This window comes from Bemisia tabaci, chromosome 4 (assembly GCF_918797505.1).
Source record: "Bemisia tabaci chromosome 4, PGI_BMITA_v3".
Taxonomy (NCBI): domain Eukaryota; kingdom Metazoa; phylum Arthropoda; class Insecta; order Hemiptera; family Aleyrodidae; genus Bemisia; species Bemisia tabaci.
The window spans coordinates 30,241,169-30,260,074 of NC_092796.1; the positions used below are offsets into that span (position 1 = coordinate 30,241,169).

Sequence of the window (18,906 nt, forward strand, 5' to 3'; positions counted from 1 at the left end):
CGGACAAACGGATGATCCCGGCTGTGCGGCCCGGCGTGATGTCACGTACGACGGCGCGGCGTGACGATAAATCAAGGAACCGCGGCACGCGTCCACCGTCGCGCGGGGTCCCTCCTCTTTCCTGTCGCGAGAGCGAGAGGGCGCGGGTCCACAACTTACTGACTTACTTAAATAGGAGACAACAGACGATTCGCCCGACGATTATTAATTGAAAAGTGAGCGCGTTCACCTTTCACCTTGTCCGTCGGCGACACCCCCCCCCCCCCCCCCGCGTCGTGCCCCGATCTCTGGGAACGAAATCAACTCGGACTGCTCTAGGGTAACCTGTAAGAAAGTGGGTATTCGCACGGCCGCACAGTGGATCGAGTATCCAGTGTTCGAAATTCACAGGCGTCAACGCGCCAAATGCGCCTAAAAAATCGGCCATGGCGCCTGAAAAATGAAGGCTCGGCGCCAACGTGGCCCCTAAAAATCTGAATTTTCATATTAGGAGATGACTCGAAATTTTCAGCACCACAAGTGAAAGCCTTTCCTATTCTTCACGATTTCATCATTTGTGCTTTTGTCTTCCCCAAGTTACAGCTGCCAAAATAACCAAATAAACCCGCCTCAGTTACGAACTAGTTTACTAGTTTACTAGTTCTGTTACGAAAACATCTTGCGTCTAACTTTTCACTAAATGCGCTGTAATATATAGGCAAAAAGTCAATTTGGCCCCTAAAAAGTCTTCAATGGCGCCTAAAAATCGGGCTTGAAGCGCCACATGACTCCTAAAAGTCAAAAGCTAGTTTCGAACACTGATCGAGTCAATCAGAGAAGTCGGACATGAAATGTTTGACTAAAGTTCAAATTTTCATGTTTAATTCGTTAAATTTTAAATTATAAGGGGTGCTTCCAAAAGAAAGTTTCACGAAGAAACCAATGGAAAAACTTTTTAAAAACCTCAAAGTTTTGTATGAACGGAATAATAAGCTTTTAAAGTTTCCAAATTTTGTCCGACCTCTCTCATTGACTTGACCCACTGTGGGCCGGCGCGGCGTCGCAGCTTTTTGCTGTGCCAGAAGGAGAGGAGAAACGGTATCCTGCCAGAGGGACTCCTCGAAAAAGAAGCGCAGTGATTTTTTTCACTTTTTTTCTTTTTTCTTTTTCTTTTTTTGTGGTTTCCTAATTGGAAGACACTGCGATCAAAATACCCGGACAGCAGCGTTTATAAAATAACTTGTATAAAAAATGCGAAACCGGTAATTTTTACGAGCTTGAAAGTCGTGCCGAAAAAACCATAGTGATGAAGCTGTAAATAATCAGAGTTCGATTACTTTATATTCGAAATCGGCGAATAAAGAGGTAATTTTTTCTCTCGGTTCAATCTTGATGTGATTTGAACGTTTTATTCAGAATTGAACTACATTCTGCTATTGGGAACTACAATTTCTGGCTCATCCGTAAAAACACGTCATTGTGTTTGTGCATAGGGAAAGAAATTTGTTGAATCGCCGCCCTGTCAGTGGAAGGGCGTTTGCGGCGGTGACCTATTTTCGTTCTCTCTTCGTACATTTTTTGTTGACCCCCAAAATTTGCCGCCCTCGGCCGCGGAGATCCGGCCATGCTCGTATACTGCCGTGCTAAGGAAGACCACCGTATGAACCTTCAGGTGTTGCCAAATTTCCTTCGGTAAATCACGAATTCTCAGGAAAATTTGTCAATATTTTACTTCCAAATATTTATATAATTTTGTTAACAATTTCACCGAAAGTTTCTAAAAATTTCAAGGAAAAATATTCATAGCTTTCCTCAAAAATAAACATTTTAGCGAAGGAAATTTGGAAACTCTCGAATGTTCATACGACGTTTTTCCTTAGCACGGCAGTATAGGTATTGTTGTTTTTCTTTTATTAGTTTATCACCGAATCGGCAACTTCAACTTTTTTCCCACGGCAGATCCCAGAAAGATGCCAGTTTCTTCGTAGATAGATTATTGTCTAAACTCAATGTCTTTGACGAAGGGCATGATGCCAGTTTTACGGAAAAATTCCAGTTCCCCCAGGACCCCGAGCACCTGGATGGCTATCTAGAGTGCAGGAGTGCGAACTGAAAATGAGAGGGCAAATCAGAGCGGTTCTGGTCTGGCATTGACATTGCAAATTGCAGCTGGATTCTCACGTCACATCGGAACGCGTGCGCACTGTGGGAAACGGGGTGAGGCCTCTTGGTGCCTCCTTTATCACATCGGTCACGGTGGGGCCCTCTCACGGAAGCGAGAAATCCATTAGCAACGTCTGCTTTACTAGGTTTACAGACCGAACATTTTCCCGATCGTCCGGGAGTTCAACATCTGCCATCGTCGGATCGACGTTTTCATTAAAGTCAACACGCTGACGCCTCATGAATAAAACTGTTTAAATGATGATCTAGGGAGGCTTTGGACCCCGTCTTGCGCTGAGTGTCTCCGCGGACATGTACTCTCGATGCCCGAAGTGTTAAACCACGTATCTCCGTTGCTGTATTTCAAAATTTACGCTAGTATTTTACTTTTTCGATGATAAACAAGCCAACTATATAGTTTGAAATTTTTACAGCAATTCTTCCTATAGAGAAAAAAAAGTCAGGGAAGTTTTCAAAACGTTACGTTCGCTAGTTTTCAAAAAAAAAAAAAAAAAAAAAAAAAAAAATGAAATATGACAGCACACTTTTCAGCATAAATACATACAGCTTATATACATTACAGCGTAAGACATATCCTATATCCTCATCGAATACGACTTCGTCTAAAAAGGAAGATAAACTCTATTGGTTCTCAACCCGATGCGAGGCACCCATGGTCCCTGGTTCCAATGTCCTGTATACGCCGTGGAACGCGTCCAACTTCTTGACGGAAACGGTCAAGAGCCATGAGAGAAAATCAAACCCGTTCCCCGAAATGAATTTCTACCCCCAGGTAGAAATTTCCTTACGATAAGAAGAAAGGTTCTACTCTTGGGTAGACACTTCTTACCGACCGATAGACCGGAAATAGTACAAAGACAAGATTTAAAATCGAGAAAATGCACCGGCTCGTGACGTTATCTGACGGCATCTTTCATTCAAACAAACAGCAGATTCGGTTATTTTGTCTTATTCTCTTCAAAAACTGTTCAATTTATAAACCAAGGGTATCCTCGTGTTCAGTTTACTCGAGAGTGTCTATCAAAACACGAAATTCATCAAATTTTAGACACCTGCAAATTCTTCATTCTTCCTTTTCTCAGTTCTGCACGAAATTCAAATTCCAAGGTGTGATCAATGGTTTGTTCCGAACACATCGATCACCTTTAAAGATCGTCGGGCTGACGATCTTTGAGAGGCTAACAGTCAACAGTGCCGTCGATGAGCCTTTTTGAGGGCTCTACTTGGGTCGTCTGTTAGGGGTTTAACATACGTTTAAATGGAAAAAAACCAGTGTTGCCAACTTGGAAGAAGTGTCATTGGCAGAGAAGGAACCTCAATGGAGATGTTGCATGTGTAAGGAATTTGCGATTTGACTATTGATTCTTATGTACAAGTTCGCGAGAAACACGATAGTGTCACTGGTTTTCTCTGGAATCAACTCCCAAGCTCAAAAAAGCTCTCAAGTTGAGGTCAAAATGGAGGGGATATCCCACCGAGAGTCCACCTCTACATCAAAACAATACCACCATACATAGATAGGGAGCAAATACATTAGCAGGGTTGCCACTCTATTTGGGGACTCCAAAACTGAAAACACGGCAACCCTGCTAATGTATTTGCTCCCTATCTTTTCATGGAGAGTTTGTTTTGATGTAGAGGTGGGTGGACTCTCAGGGTAGGGTGGGATATCCCCTCCATTTTGGCCTCACTTCGAGAGCTTTTTTTGAGCTTGGGAGATGATTTCAGAGAAAACCAGTGGCACCATCGTGTTTCTCGCGAACTTTTACACAAGAATCAATGGTCAAATCGCAAATTCCTCACACATGCAACATCTCCATTGCCAAGATTTAAACACCCTGACCGATTGAATGTGGGTAAGTTTATGACACGCTGCGGCGCGGCGGGCGCTCAGCGCGGAACGCGCATTGGCGCCTACAAACCTAAGTGGATACTTCAAGCATCGCGCAATGCGTGAAGTATCCCCTTGGGTTTGTAGGCGCGAGACGCGCAGTGGCTCCTGCGAACCTAAGGGGATACTTCAAGCATTTCGCAATGCGTGCAATACTCCATGCAAAGATAGGGAGCATACATTAGCAGGGTTGCCGTGTTTTCAGTTTTAGAGTCCCCAAATAAAGTGGCAGCCCTGTCAATGTGTATGCTCCCCATTTTTATGCATGGAGAGTTTGTCTTGATGTAGAGGTGACTCTCAGGATAGCGTGGGATACCCCCTCCATTTTGGCCTCAACTTGAGAGCTTTTTTTGAGCTTGGGAGATGATTTCAGGGAAAACCAGTGGCACCATCGTGTTTCTCGCGAACTTTTACATAAGAATCAACAGTCAAATCGAAAATTCCTCACACATGCAACATCTCCAATGAACCGATTATTTTCCAAATCACGTAAGGGCCAATCTCAATTTTGGTGGTAGATGGGTTATTTTTTCTTTGTTTTCTCTGGTATAATCAATCCTGTCTGAATTAAAAATAGCCTCCTAAAAGAACATACTTTTTTTTTGGATTTCGAGGATTGTCTACAAAGCGTATACGGTTTTTCTTGTTTTCCTTACATTCGCAGTTTTGGCGCTTACATAATTTGGAAAATAATCGGTTCAATTTCGATGTGGTTCACATATTTATACTGCCGTGCTTAGGAAAAACGCCGTAAGAACCCTCGTTAGTTGTCAAAGTTCCTTCAATTAAATATGAATTTTTAGGAAAACTTGAGAATATTTTCCGTTCAATTTTTCAAAAAATTTTTCTAGTAACTAGATCTAAATTATCGGAAAAGTTTAAGAGGAAATACTCATAACCCTCACTGGAAAAAAAACACACATTGGATCTAGAGTCCAGACTCTTAAAAACATCGAAGAGAAAAAATACTCTTGATTCAATCGGATTTTTGCTCAAATCAAGAACCAAGCCTCTTAATTTGAGCGGATTTCGTTTTGATTTAAGCAAAAATCTGATTGAATCAAGAGAATTTTTTCTTGTCAATGTTTTCAAGAGTCTGGACTCTAGATCCAATGTGTTTTTTTTCCAGTGCTCCTCAAAAATGAACATTTTATTGGAGAAAATTTGGCAACTCTTGAATGTTCATACGGAGTTTTTCCTTAGCACGTCAGTATGGGATTCGAGAAGCAAGTGCGCGAGTGTCTCCGGCGGGAACTTGGCAAAAGTGGGTGGAACCAGATGCGCTCGCTCGCTCGTCCTGTTCGGCAACGATGCGCCATTAGGGGGCAATCCCGTACGATACCTACTCGGCGATCGGATCCGAGTCATCTAGGCGATGATGCACATAATTCCGACGCAAAACTGGGATCCCGATCCCGCTTCAACGGCCAACGACGCACAGTGGATCGAGTCAATTCGAGAGGTCGGACGTGAATTTTCCGACTAAAACTGCAAATTTTTGTGTTCATTTCGTCAAATTTTAAATTGCAAGGGGTGTTTCTTGAAGAAAATTTCACGAGAAAACCAATGAAACCACTTTTAGAACTCCAAAGTCGCGTGTTAATGGAGTTATAAGCGTTTAAAGTTTCCAAATTTTGTCCGACCTCTCCTGTTGACTCGATCCATTGTGCGACGAACCGCGTGGAGCGTGTACCGTAGTTGCTTCCCTGATTTGAATATCAATTTTCTCTCTCGCGGAAACCGCGAGCCCCCCGCCCCCCGGCCCGCTTCCAGCATCCCCAACCCATCTAAGCACCCTTTCCTACCCCTTTGTTCTCATAAATGAAGCGGCCTGTGTCTAATTTTCCTACGTCATTTTCCGTGTGCACTTTTTATCTTATTTTTCGGCCTCCTGGGGTGCAATGGTTGTAGCGCTGGGCCTATAATCAGGAGGTTCCGGGTTCAATTCCCGGCTAGGCGATTCGAGTTTGATGGTCTCAAACAACGGTTGCTTAGACTGGTACATAGTAGTGACGGAGAGGGCGAGGCTCCAAGTGGAAGCGCAAGATTACTACTTGTGTGGTATTTGAAGTAGTAAAAAGAAAAAAATTGTCGTTTCATTTACGAAAGAACGTAGCTACATTTCAATGTTGCCAAATATCCTCGCGCAAATCGCAATTTCACCAGGAGAATCTTGGACATTTCGAGCTGAAAATTTCACGGATTTATCTTCTGATAGCATGCAAAAATCAAACATATTTTGGACAAAAATTGCATGGGTACACTCTTGCAAAAAAATTCAATTGCTAGAGTCAATTTTGCAACCTTGGAATGAAGCTACGTTCCTTCCTCCAGGAAACGACGAATTGGAGCGCGGTAAGCAGAGAGGAACAAACGCCTTCACTTGCGTGCGTATGCAACACGGACATCCATGGAGCCCGAATGGTTGCGTTCAGGAGTTAGAGTAGCTTTACGCCCTGCTCTATCGACACAAGAATAAACTTTCTCACACAAACGCAAAAATGCTCGCAGCTTATGAAAGAGGACCCCAGTGAAACTTTTTTCGTCGAAAACTCAATTTCCTCAACTTAATTTCAAAGCAAGAATCCACGGCCTACTTAAAGACAAATCTTCGTTAGTTCATTTTACAACCCATCCTCAAGTCTATTTTGACTCTCAGAGCATGCATTAGCCTATGTTCCTCGGCTCGCGCAAATAAGAGGGAATCAGGTTTTCCAGGAATTACATGGATTTGAAACAGAAAAACTGATTTACCCATTAAAAGAATGAATCGAGAGGATACCTCCCTCAGCTTTCAGTAATTTCCTCAAAGATTTAGTGATAGAATCAGACTCACTAAGTTTCTGGGTACAATACATAGTTTTTACCCATTTCATGAGACTTTCCATCCAGAGAATCTTTTAGCAAAGTTTAGTAATGGATGTAGAGGGTGCGAAAGTTAGACTCGGTACACTTTTTAGACGGTGATCAAAAGGCTTGTAGATGGAGAAGAAAAGTTCGCTCGATGAACCGTAAGCATAGTACTGCATATATGTCGTGCTCCGGTTTGTCCAACTGTATTCTCAGTACATGCAACGGAGCTATTCCTAAAGTTAGGTTTTATTTGAAAAGTTGGTTCCGCGACTTGCTTCATAGAATCGAGAGCACATTAACACAAATCGAGAAAGCGGTACATGAACCAAATATCACGGCCGCGTCGATGTGCAACTCCGTATCTGCGGTCCATGTGTGCCCCAACTTTTCCCCTCAGTATACAATCTTTTTGAATTTTCTTTTTTGAATAAGAAAAAACGGACTTGGGCGGTTTTCGCATTAGCCGATTAAGTCGTATTGTTCACGGAGAAAAAAACTCGTACGTGGGACCCGAAGTTGAGGTCTTATGGATCTCTGAAGTTTTCTGATCATGTATCTAAAAACTTGAGGTTCAGCCACCGAAGTTCGGGTCAGACATCTGAAATACTTCGATACATACCGAAGGGTTCGGGTCACACATCTGAAGTACTCTGGTACATACCGAAGTGCGCCTCGATGTCTGACCCGAACTTCGGCAGCTCGACCTCAAGTTTTCGGATGCGTGATCAGAAAACTTCAGAGAGCCATATGACCTCAACTTCGGGTCCCATGCACGAGGTTTTTTTTCTCCGTGTTCACATGAGAACGTAGTCATGTGATTGGTCGGTTTGCGCGTCGTCCTCCTTGTCGTGCCAGTAATGGATGTGTAATCAACGAGAATCTAAAGGCACCCCTTGAGTTGCCACTTAGGGGACATTTAGTTGGCATAATCTGGTCAGATGCTGGTCAAATCCATCCTTTAGCGGCACGAAAAAAGGACGATTGGTAAAGCTGACCAATTGCATGACTCCATTCCTGTTTCATTTTGTTTCATTGGGTCACCAAACAAAATTTCAACGATCAGGCTGCTGAACCCTGGTAAAAATTGCCTATAGCCTGTAGGATCTGTGTTACAAAAGACCATAGACCCACAGCCGGCTGTAAGATTGCTCATGGGTTTCTATAGCCGGCTGTACGATTTCTTACAGCTTGTTATGGCCGATGGTGATGAGGATATAACCAGCAGATATGAGAGCTATAGCCAAGCGACAAACTATATAGCCCGACGATGCCCGGTTATGTAATTTTTCATCGCTTCGTATAGCCCGGCTGTACACTGAAAAAAAAAAGATTGGTAGAATTTTCAATTTCTTCACGTTGTATTTCACACAGCGTGAAGGAATGATTAATTCTATACCAATCTTTTTTCAGTGATATGATGTTCTATCACCTTCTGTCGCCTTCTATAGCCAGCTAGAAAATGCCAATGGTATTTTGGAACTCAGCTCCTACAGCTAATTTTTACCAGGGAGGCACTGTGAAAATTGTGGAATCTCCGGGTCTTGGACTCTTGGGAGTTGAACAGTGCAGAATGCCCCTTCCTCCCGTGCTGCCGTGCTATAAGGAAGAACGCCGTATGAATATTGCCAAATCTCTTTCGACAAATCATGAATTTTCGGGAATTTTTTTTAATAGTTTCCCCCGATTTTTCACGGAATTTTGTTCTTAATTTGGTCTAAAAATTCAATAATTTCAAGAGAAAATATCCATAATTTTCTTCAAAAATAAATAATTTCCGAGAGACAATTTGACAACTCTCGAATGTTCATACGGCGTCTTTCCTTAAGGTCTCGATAAACGATCAAATTCCCGAACCAATTACCATCAAAGTGTCGGGAGTCATCAGTCTTTAACTCATCGATTTGCTTAATTTTAAAATGAAAACTTGGCAGAAATGTTTCCTGAGGCAGGAAATGATGAATGGTGTGGTGGCACTCCATTCTGATCTTACTTTGAACAAAATAGTGCGGCCCGTCAAAATTTGATGGTAGATGGTGACCATCAGTCATCAACATGTCTACTTTGATCGGAATTGGTTCGGAATTTGATCGTCTATCCAGGGCTTTAGCACGGCAGCGTGGTTGAGTGATAAGACATTGCACTCACTTGTCTCCAACGGTCGTTTTCAAAAACTCGCGGGAAGTGGAATCCGAAATCCTCGAGGACGATCGGTCGGGCGGAGAGCGCGGTCGGATGGAGCACAGAATCGCGGATAGGATCCGACTTTCGAGGACGCGAAGTCGGCGTCGTCGGTGAGATCGCGCGGCAGAACGAAAGTTGAAAAGTCCGGAGCCGAACTGGACGGTAAATCTGCGGTCACTACACCTGGGATACTGCCGCTGCCACTCGGAGGAACACCAACTACCATACTACCATCGGCCTCTGGGCGTCCTCCCGCCAAATGAGACCCATGCCCCCCTCCAGCACCGCTTCTCGCGCCCGGCAACTTTATCCGTAAGTTTCTAATTCATATCCCGTTTCTCTCACTTTTTCCGTCTCCCTCGAACCGGGCAAAAAAATATTAATTTATTCTCTCCGCGTCCACGATCCACCTTTGCTCCAGATTCTCGTCGTCTTCGAAATTCGTCATTGTCGTGCGGATGGCGTTCAGCAAACTAATATCGAGTCGATATCGAATGAACTTGATCGATTGATCCCTATCTTGACACTGCTCTTTATCGATCAGCGTCATTCGATTAGGGTTCAATAATCGACCTGCAGGCCGATTATTGAGATTAATAGACAACACTGGAAAAAAAAAACACATTGGATCTAGAGTCTAGACTCTTGAAAACATTGACAAGAAAATGGACTCTTGATTCAATCAGATTTAAGCTTAAATCAAAAGGAAATCCGCTCAAATTAAGATGCTTGGTTCTTGATTTAAGCTTAAATCTGATTGAATCAAGAGTATTTTTCTTGTCGATGTTTTTATGAGTCTGGACTCTAGATCCAATGTGTTTTTTTTCCAGTGAAAGCTATAGACAAAGAAGACAAAAGGGATATGGAGGAATCCTATTGGTGGAAGCGGGTGGTTACAATGGACAAAGGACATAGGTAATAGACTAACTAACGGCAATCCACGAGAAACTCGACAATTAATCCATCATTTTCTCCTTTAGTCTATAAGAACCACACACATCCACAATAGGATAGCTCCATACTCCCTATATCCTTTTTGTCTGTAGCTTTATCTATCAATTTCAATAATCAGTCCGCTGCAGCGAAACGATCGCTGAGTCTTCAAAGAATAACTTTTCGGTCGATAAATTCCATTCTTGGCAATGCTATTTGGACGTATTTGTGCCAAAAGAACCAGGGACGGGTGGAAAAGATGGAATGTGCTCGTTAGTTGAGAGCCGTAAGAATGAATGGGAATTATAAAGCGCCAGTGACGTCAGCGGAGACGACGGAGACTACGATCCGCAGAGTTGAGTCTTAAACTCATGAGTCCTGTCCACAACGCTCTTGTCACATGCTCACGGCTCATGAGTTTGCATATTTTGTCACTTAGTTCCTCTTGATATAATTTTAAACCTTTTCCATTTTTCCGAAACGTATCACGCCCAATTTTACATTGTTTCATAAGCAGCTTGTGCGAGCACACCCCGTCTTTTCCACACGTCTCTAGTTGTTTTAGCATAAATAAGTCCCTTTGGACGTCCCTTCTGTGATAGGGAAGTAATATTCGACGGCTAAAATGCGAGACCACATATCTCCGTTTGCGCCGTTGTAGACTTCCAGCCAGAGGCGGATCCAGCAATTTGGCAACACCGGATTCCCTCCATTTAAATCTGTGTTAAATAATAATCGATTCGTGTTGGAGCACCTGGCCCTGGCCCCTACAAAAATCGATACATTTCCGTAGGTTTAAATGGAGAAAAGACAATGTTGCCAATTTGCTGATACCGTCAATACTTCCAGCCATACTTTAATTTTTCCGTGCAAATCTAGTCACCGTAATTTCTAGAAAAATTCCGTGATTTTTCTTGTATGTCATTGGAATATGCTGTTTTTTTCCAAGTTATAAAGTTGTCTTGTTCCGTTTCGAGGAGCAGAGATTTTGACAGCGCCACAATGGAGATACGTGGTGTTGCACCTTGGCCATCGTATAACTGGTTCATTTTAGGAAAAAAGTTTGTACCATAAGTTTCCCTATGCAGATATGTGCCTTTATGTGTGGACCAGAAATATTAGTTCCGTATTGCAAAATGTCCATTTACAGATTATGGTCAGACAGTAATAAAATAATTCAATCGAAATTGTATCTACATTAAGAGTTTTTGAAAAATAACCATAGGCAGTATTTTAAAATGATAGCACATGTTACGTAGGGACGAATATGAAATAAAAAAATGTCGCGCTTGGATTGGGACGAAAGACGGGGAACTTTATGCGCTCGCAAAGGTATTTTTGTGAAAAAAGGCACTCCTAAAAGAGCGCAGGTTGCAATAAATCGTGATTGCATGATAAAATTATTGCTATCGTAGCGGAGTGTTATAAATGTTGTCCGTTCAATAATTGAGGGGGCTACTCTTATTGTGTATTGCAAGAAAATTGCAATTTTTTTGTATCGCAAATTGCCTACCTTTTGCACACACGGAACTCATTTTATAGATTGTTTAAAATCGACATTTATCGACCAAACGATGTAAAGATATTGTAATTTTATGCAAAAAATCGCAAGTTCAGTGCATTAACAAGTAAAATGATATTAATGTTTTCATGGGATTGTGCTACCCGGGATATTGTCATGACTATATATGACTGTCATGACTATATATCGGATACAGCTATATTCTAATACTCGATCAAATTCATTCCGCAATCCGCAAAGCCAAGAAAGTAAGATCGTTCTTTTGCCCTTGAACTTGCCCCTCCTCTCCCTTCTACTGCTTCTATTTCTCTTGGCTTGTCTGCTTTCCGTCTGAAAATCCATCACTTTCTACTGAAAACTCGATCCGGAACCGGGTAGTGATTTTGGCTCGACGCGTGGGGAAAATCGGAGCACGGCGGTCTTTCTGGGTCATTGTCGCCAGGTAGTGCTGAATTTCCTATTTAAACCTATTTAAAATAACCATATTTTATCGTGCGATCTGGAAACCTCGCTCTAGGAAATGGAACAGTAAAAGTTCTGCCGGGGCAAAAAAACGAATTCGCATCCGTATGCTTGCCAATATTATGGAGGTGAATTAAGTGCAGTGACAACGTCAAGAGACTCTATTGCTAGATTGAAGAGAAGTGCACAGAGAAAACTCTAACGGGAAAAATTTGGACAGGGGTTCGGAGGGGGTCGGTCGGGGGGGTGGGGGTATGGGATATATATCAGAATAATTCGACTAGAATAACGTTAAGGTAAAAAAATCGATTTACGCATCGACGGTGTAAGTTTGCAACCATGTATCTCGGTTTGCGATGTCACAGACTTCCTGTCATATTTTATTTTTAAATGAAAAACTACTCAATGGCAATGGAGATGTTGCATGTGTGAGGGATTTGCGATTTGACCATTGATTCTTATGTAAAAGTTTGCGAAAAACACGATGGCACCACTGGTTTTCTCTGAAACTATTTCCCAAGCTCAAAAAAAGCTCTCAAGTTGAGGCCAAAATGGAGGGGATATCCCACCCTACCCTGAGAGTCCACTTCCACATCAAAACAAACTCACCATGTAAAGATAGGAAACAAATACATTAGCAGGGTTGCCGTGTTTTCAGTTTTGGAGTCCCCAAATAAAGTGGCAACCCTGCTAATGTATTTGCTCCCTATCTTTGCATGGAGAGTTTGTTTTGATGTAGAGGTGGACTCTCAGGGTAGGGTGGGATATCTCCTTCATTTTGGCCTCACTTTGAGAGCTTTTTTTGAGCTTGGGAGTTGATTTCAGAGAAAACCAGTGGCACCATCGTGTTTCTCGCGAACTTTTACACAAGAATCAATGGTCAAATCGCAAATCCCTCACGCATGCAACACCTCCATTCTTAAAACCTGCTGTAATTTTACTTCTCAGTGCCAAGCATATTCTGCGAAAACTTCACGAAATGATGACGATTTGTATTCCTTTAAAAAAATGAAGTTGAGCGGAGATTTTCAAACACCGCAAACGAGATACATGGTTGCGGACTTACGCCGTCGACATGCTATATTAAGTACTATCAAAAATTGACAATTACGGGGTGACCCAAAAGCCCCACATCACCAGCGCTAGGCAGTGCCATCGTAGCCTTTAAACAAATTCAGATAGGGACTTGAAATTTTGTGAGTGCCCCTGGGTCAAAGAACACAATTTTTGGGGCCCACGAGAATCTCTCTGATAGAAGTTTTAAAAAAATAACTCCCTGACAAGGTACAAGAGCATCATGGATTACGCGGGTGGTGCAGAACTTATATCACCCTATATAATTCTCACGAAATTGAAATTTGATGGAAACATCTAAAGAATTCCATCGTGAAAACACTTTTAGAGAGAGGTAAACCGCTCCACCTCTATCCTGTGCTGTGTGACATGAAACTCTGGGATCACTTAACTTAATTCGATTTGGGTTAAGTTAATTCATGCCGGGGGTTAATCAACCTCGGTTGAGGTTAAATGAGATCGTGTGTCAAAACGTAAAGTCACGTAGTGCTGGTTGCGGATATGTATATCTAGGTTTCACTAACTTTACTGTCATCCAATGCTTTACCGAAAAGTTAAAATTGTACTCTACTGTCGCGTTTATCCCTCGGGATTAATTTTGCTACAAGAATTAAATCGCTGGCTGGGTTCGGCATTTCACCCACCTTTTTTTATTTTTCCCTCTCCCATTGACAAGGGCTAGCTTTCAAACTAAAAGCACACTCCGCAAACGTCGTTTCCTTTGAGGCAAGCGTTGAAATGCTTTTAAAATGATTCTGCCTCGACAACGGGCGAACGCCGGCTGGAAATTAATGGTGAACTAAAATTGTCAGGACACGTCCTAATGAATTTCTAATCTCTATGTGTCCGAATCGATTCTCGTTCAGTTGCCTGACTGCGGAATGACAGGACCTTTGGGAAGTGCGGGATCAACGCTGAGGGGTTGAATCAATATTATTAAGAGGCTGAGCGGAGCGGGTTGCCTAACTGGACGGCGATTCCGAGGGAAAAGCAACTCACGAACGAGTATTTTCCAATGAAACAGCGACCTAGGACCCCATTTCGGGGAAAATTAATTCGGTTATTATTTCACCATGTCAAATTTGACGCAGGTAATTTTAGTCACCGCTATTCCTTCACCTCATTTTAACGAAGGGAATTAAGATATTATGTGTATTGCTCCATCAACAACTAGTTGTTCTGCTAGATCTTTCTGACGATTTTATCCACATAATTTAAAACATTAAACCACATGGAATACGTTTTCACAAAAGGAGAAAAAAAGCGGAACGCGGCATTGAAATATATACTTAATTTAAAGTTGAACTTCTTTTTATCGGGCTGTATTATGTTTGATGAAATTACCTTTCTCCCGATCACTTTTTATCAGGTTTTTAGACGATAGCTATTTCGATGTTCATCATCATCATCAGGTCACTTCGACTTCGATTTGGTAAACACTAACAGTCACATCTCATATTATTAAAATTTACTAAAATTTACTAAAATGTACTAAAAAACACTTTTAAAATACTAGTGGGTGATAAGAACGCGTTCGCGGCGACGGGTGCACCCACGAGTATTTTAAAAGTGTTCTTTAGTAAATTTTAGTAAATTTTAATAATATAAGATGTGACTGTTAGTGTTTACCAAATCGAAGTCGAAGTGTCCTGATGATGATGATTAACATCGAAATAGCTATCGTCTAAAAACCGGATAAAAGGTGATCGGGAGAAAGGTAATTTCATCAAATATACTTAATTTCCGAGAGGACATTCCGAAAGAAGAGAATAAATTGAGGAAGTGGCGTGTAGGTGTGTATTTTATTGTAGGAAGTTCCTCAAAACTGCAACTTTGCCAGCATATTCAATTGTTCCTGGAAAGGTCGCTAAAGAAAGCGTACAAATGTAGGTATCACAATTCAGGGTATAGTCCTTTTCAGAGTGGCACGTGGAAACACCACTTGTATAACTTCATGAACTCGGCCAAGTACTCGTGCAATTCTGCGAATACTATCACATCAGATGGCCGAGTCAGCATTTTTGCTTTAACATAGAGAGATAAAAGGCAGCTTCAAAATCGCGTTAAATTGGAAATGAGCAAAACTTCTTGCGAGACGAGATTGTGTAGGCAACAAAAGACACTAAGCCTCACTTAATATCGACGGTAAGACTACCAGACCACGCACTTCGGTTTTCAACGTCGTAGACTTCCTGCCACACTTTATCCTTTTAACAGAAAATTACTCAACTTCAATTCCTTAAAAACTTACGTGATTTTTCCTCCCTGACTGAAGAAAACTCTTTGAAAACTTTAAGGAATGATGACAATGATTTGTTCTCCTTCAAAAAAATAAAACGAGAGAACACCGCAAACGAGTTTCGCGGTTTGATAATTTCACCGTCGATACATGATCATTGCAGCGTCGAAGATGACCTCTTGCCTACCTCGAAAATTGAAGGCGAAACGGCAAACCTCCATGCACCCTACGCATCAATTGGATTGCATTTTGCAAAAAGGAACCACTAGCATTGCAATAATGCTAAGATTGTGCAACTTCATCCTTTGCAATAAAATCGCGGAAATTGTGAAAAACTATGAAATTTAGATGGTAATTTTTGCCTTAAATTTACAGTTTTTAGCGAGTAAAATAGACACTATTAAGGGATGATCGGGGGTTTCCTCCAAGACAAAAGAAGTTGCACAATCTTAGCAACATTGCAATGCTAGTGGTTCCTTTTTGCAAAATGCAATCCAATTCTACTCTCTCCACATTTTCGGTCAGGAAAAACGCCACCACTCTAGAATTCGAGCCCTGATGCTCGGAAAATCCCCCTAGTTTATTCCTTCTACCCCACGCAAGAAGAAAAAAGTGTATATTACTGTGAGCTTCGCTCTTTAAGCAATTTCATTCAGATGAGCTATAAAATTCTCTAGCGTAAAATTCTCCGCAGCAGTTCCTCGCTCACGCTGGTCTCATTACTACGAGCAAAAGGCGTCGGTTCTCTGATAAAAGGGCGTAACTCGATTTTCATATGAGCCGCGGGATGCATGGAGTTATTCGGACCGCGGGGCTCACGTTGAAATTGAGATAGACCCTTAGAAACCCGATGAAGCGGGCTCCGCAACGCGACGACGCGACGCGCTTAATTGACGAGGCGACCGCAATATGTTTTCTCATCCGCGAACATAGGAGACACAATAAAAGTCCAGCATTTTATTTACCTCTCGGCTGCCCCATACCGACACAGCGAGTCTGCGGTGGCGGTAGCTAATCTCCTGTGCAAACAAGCTAAAAGCCCTGCTAAACGCTCGCTTCGTCGCAGTTGCCAATTCCCCCAAAACATCCAGTTTACTGGGGGGAACGCAGCTGAGAGGACGCTAAGGAATAACGCTAAGGAGGAACGCCGTATGAACATTCGAGAGTTGCCAAATTCCTCTCGATGAAACATGTAATTTTGACAATATTTATGCATATTTTTCCTCGAAATTATCAGATATTTCAAATTCAATTTGCGCACAAAATTGTCTGAAAATTTCGGAAAATAATATAAGCAATTTTTCCAGGAATATCGGTTTTATCGGAGGAAACTTGGCAACGTCTGAAGGTTCATACGGCGTTCTTCCTTAGCACGGCAGTTTATTCTGCCGTGCCAAGGAAGAACTTCGCATAACCCTTCAGGCGTTACCAGAATTCCCTCATTAAAACTCGAATTCTCTGGTGAACTTATGAATATTTTCCTTCCAATCTCACGGGGAAGTTTTTTCGCAATTTTACCCGAAGTTCTTGAAAATTTCAAAGTAAAATATTCATTACTATCCCTAAAAAATAAGCACTTTATCAGAGATAATTCGGCAACTTTCGCATGTTCATACGGCGTTTTTCCTTAGCGCGGTAGCCAGTGGCGAGGCGAGAATGATCGATTATCGATATTTCTCCATTTGAAGCTATGGTAAAGAATCGATTCTTAAGGTGTTTGTCGCCAACACCCTATTTATCGATCCTTCTCCATGGGTTTAAATGACAGATCAATCGATATATAGCAAAGCACGCCACGCCACTGACGGTAGCATTCGCGATGCTCGGGCGTAAATGAAATTCGAAATTCGGCAACACTGCTATTCGCATAATTGGTATAGCCCGAAGGATACACACCACCCAGCCCTGCGAACAGCCCCCCTCGTCTTATACACCCACATGCGCCTCCCCTGCTTTGTGATCTCTCGCGGCCATGCAAAAGTAGGGGTTCGTGTGGGTCGACCAAAATCGGACCTCGTTTACAACAAAGTGGAGCAAACTGACCTTTGAAGAAATCGAGTTATTGTTGGATATGAGTTCTTTCAGTTGGAAAGTTGAGAGTGTGTCTTAAGGAAAGTTCATCCATCGAGAATTGATTACCTAAGAAGCAGTTCGAGACTCGGTAAAAAGTTGCAGAACTAGACGCTCTCCCTGCAGGGTCACGAAGCTGCGGTAGGAAACGAGCTAATTCTTCTCTCTAATCGACAGGGGGTAAGTTTTTAGGAATTCGTGAAATAAAAATTTGGCAACAGATCACCTTTTTGTGCACTGTGAAGCAGTCTGGTGGTGAAAATGCAAAAACGCGTAGCTCGGTCTACGATGTTGAAGACTTTATGTCATAATTTATTTTCTCAACTAAAATATAATTTACGTCATTTGATGAAAACTTTTTAGGGGTTTCTTCCCTAAGTGAAGAATATATAGTGAAAAATATCAAGAATATAGTGTTCGCTTGTTCTCCTTACACAAGACGAAGTGGGAGATTTTGAAACACCGTAGACGAGATACGGATTTGTCCAGTTTCGCCGTCGAATCGTTAGTTCGTGGGGGGGGGGGGGGGTCTCGTAAAAACGCGTCTTCCGAAAAAAAAATCCCTTAACTTTTCTTTTCTTAAGTACTTTTTGTATAGTATAAGAAGAGGAAAAAGACAAATTCACCATATTTCAGAGCTCGAGAGTGTGCAAAGAGAGAGAAACAAAAAATTATCAAGTCTCAGCTTAGTATTACACAATTAAAATTAGTGTTTTTACGCTCGGTAGTTTTCACCCCCAAAAAGTTGGCATTTTTCGAGTGACCGGAAAGCCATATAAGTCATTAAACATTTTCAATCTTCAGGTTTCTTTGATATGAAATAATGCAGAATCAAGTCCCTCTCAAAGCAGTAGCGATAGATTGTAATAGTAACAATGCGCGCGATAAGATGCGATTTGATCGGAGAATGTATCTCGATTTTATCGAAGTCGATTTATCGCAATATTATCGTATAAAGAAACTGCGATAAATTGAAATTAACTTTCGATTTTATCGATATTTTATAGAGATTTAATCGCGACAAGATCTAGGATAATCGCTCAAATGTTGATGATTCTAGCGATCTTATCGCATAAATCTTAAAAAAATCCTAAATTAAAATTTCAAAATATCGCGATTTTTCAGTTGAAAAATGCTGCTTGGGTAGTTATCTTACCAGCGATCGGACATGCGCCACGATTTGCCAACTTCTGTCAGGTTAAATCCGGGCCTTGGATCATAATTCCATATTTGCTGCGGGATGTCTCGCTAAGGGAAGAAAGTGAGGAAAGGGAGTCTAAAACCGAAAACTTTCACCGACTGAGTAGATATTGTATGAAAGAGGAGCAAACGGGATGGACCCTGAGGGGTCCCATCAACTCTCATCCTTTAACTCCTCACATGATGCGAGCACACAATTTTAACCGAAAAGTGAAAGGACTTCCAGATTTTATCCTCGGCGTTATCGACCGTGCTAAGAGTGACTGTGACTCCAAATCCAAAATTGACGGGCTTGTAAGACGAGGTGCACAAGTGGCG

At 41.9% G+C, this 18,906-nt stretch overlaps 1 protein-coding gene across 2 annotated transcripts in view; it reads right to left on the reverse strand.

Annotated features, from left to right (window-relative positions):
- LOC109035464 (uncharacterized) overlaps positions 1 to 9,291 on the reverse strand; it is a 45,430-nt gene extending 36,139 nt beyond the window's left edge. For both annotated transcript variants that reach the window (XM_019049116.2, XM_019049123.2), the window contains exon 1: positions 9,053 to 9,291. The gene's annotated coding sequence lies outside the window, so the exon portion shown is untranslated. The remainder of the gene's footprint in view (positions 1 to 9,052) is intronic.
- Positions 9,292 to 18,906: the final 9,615 nt, after the last annotated feature.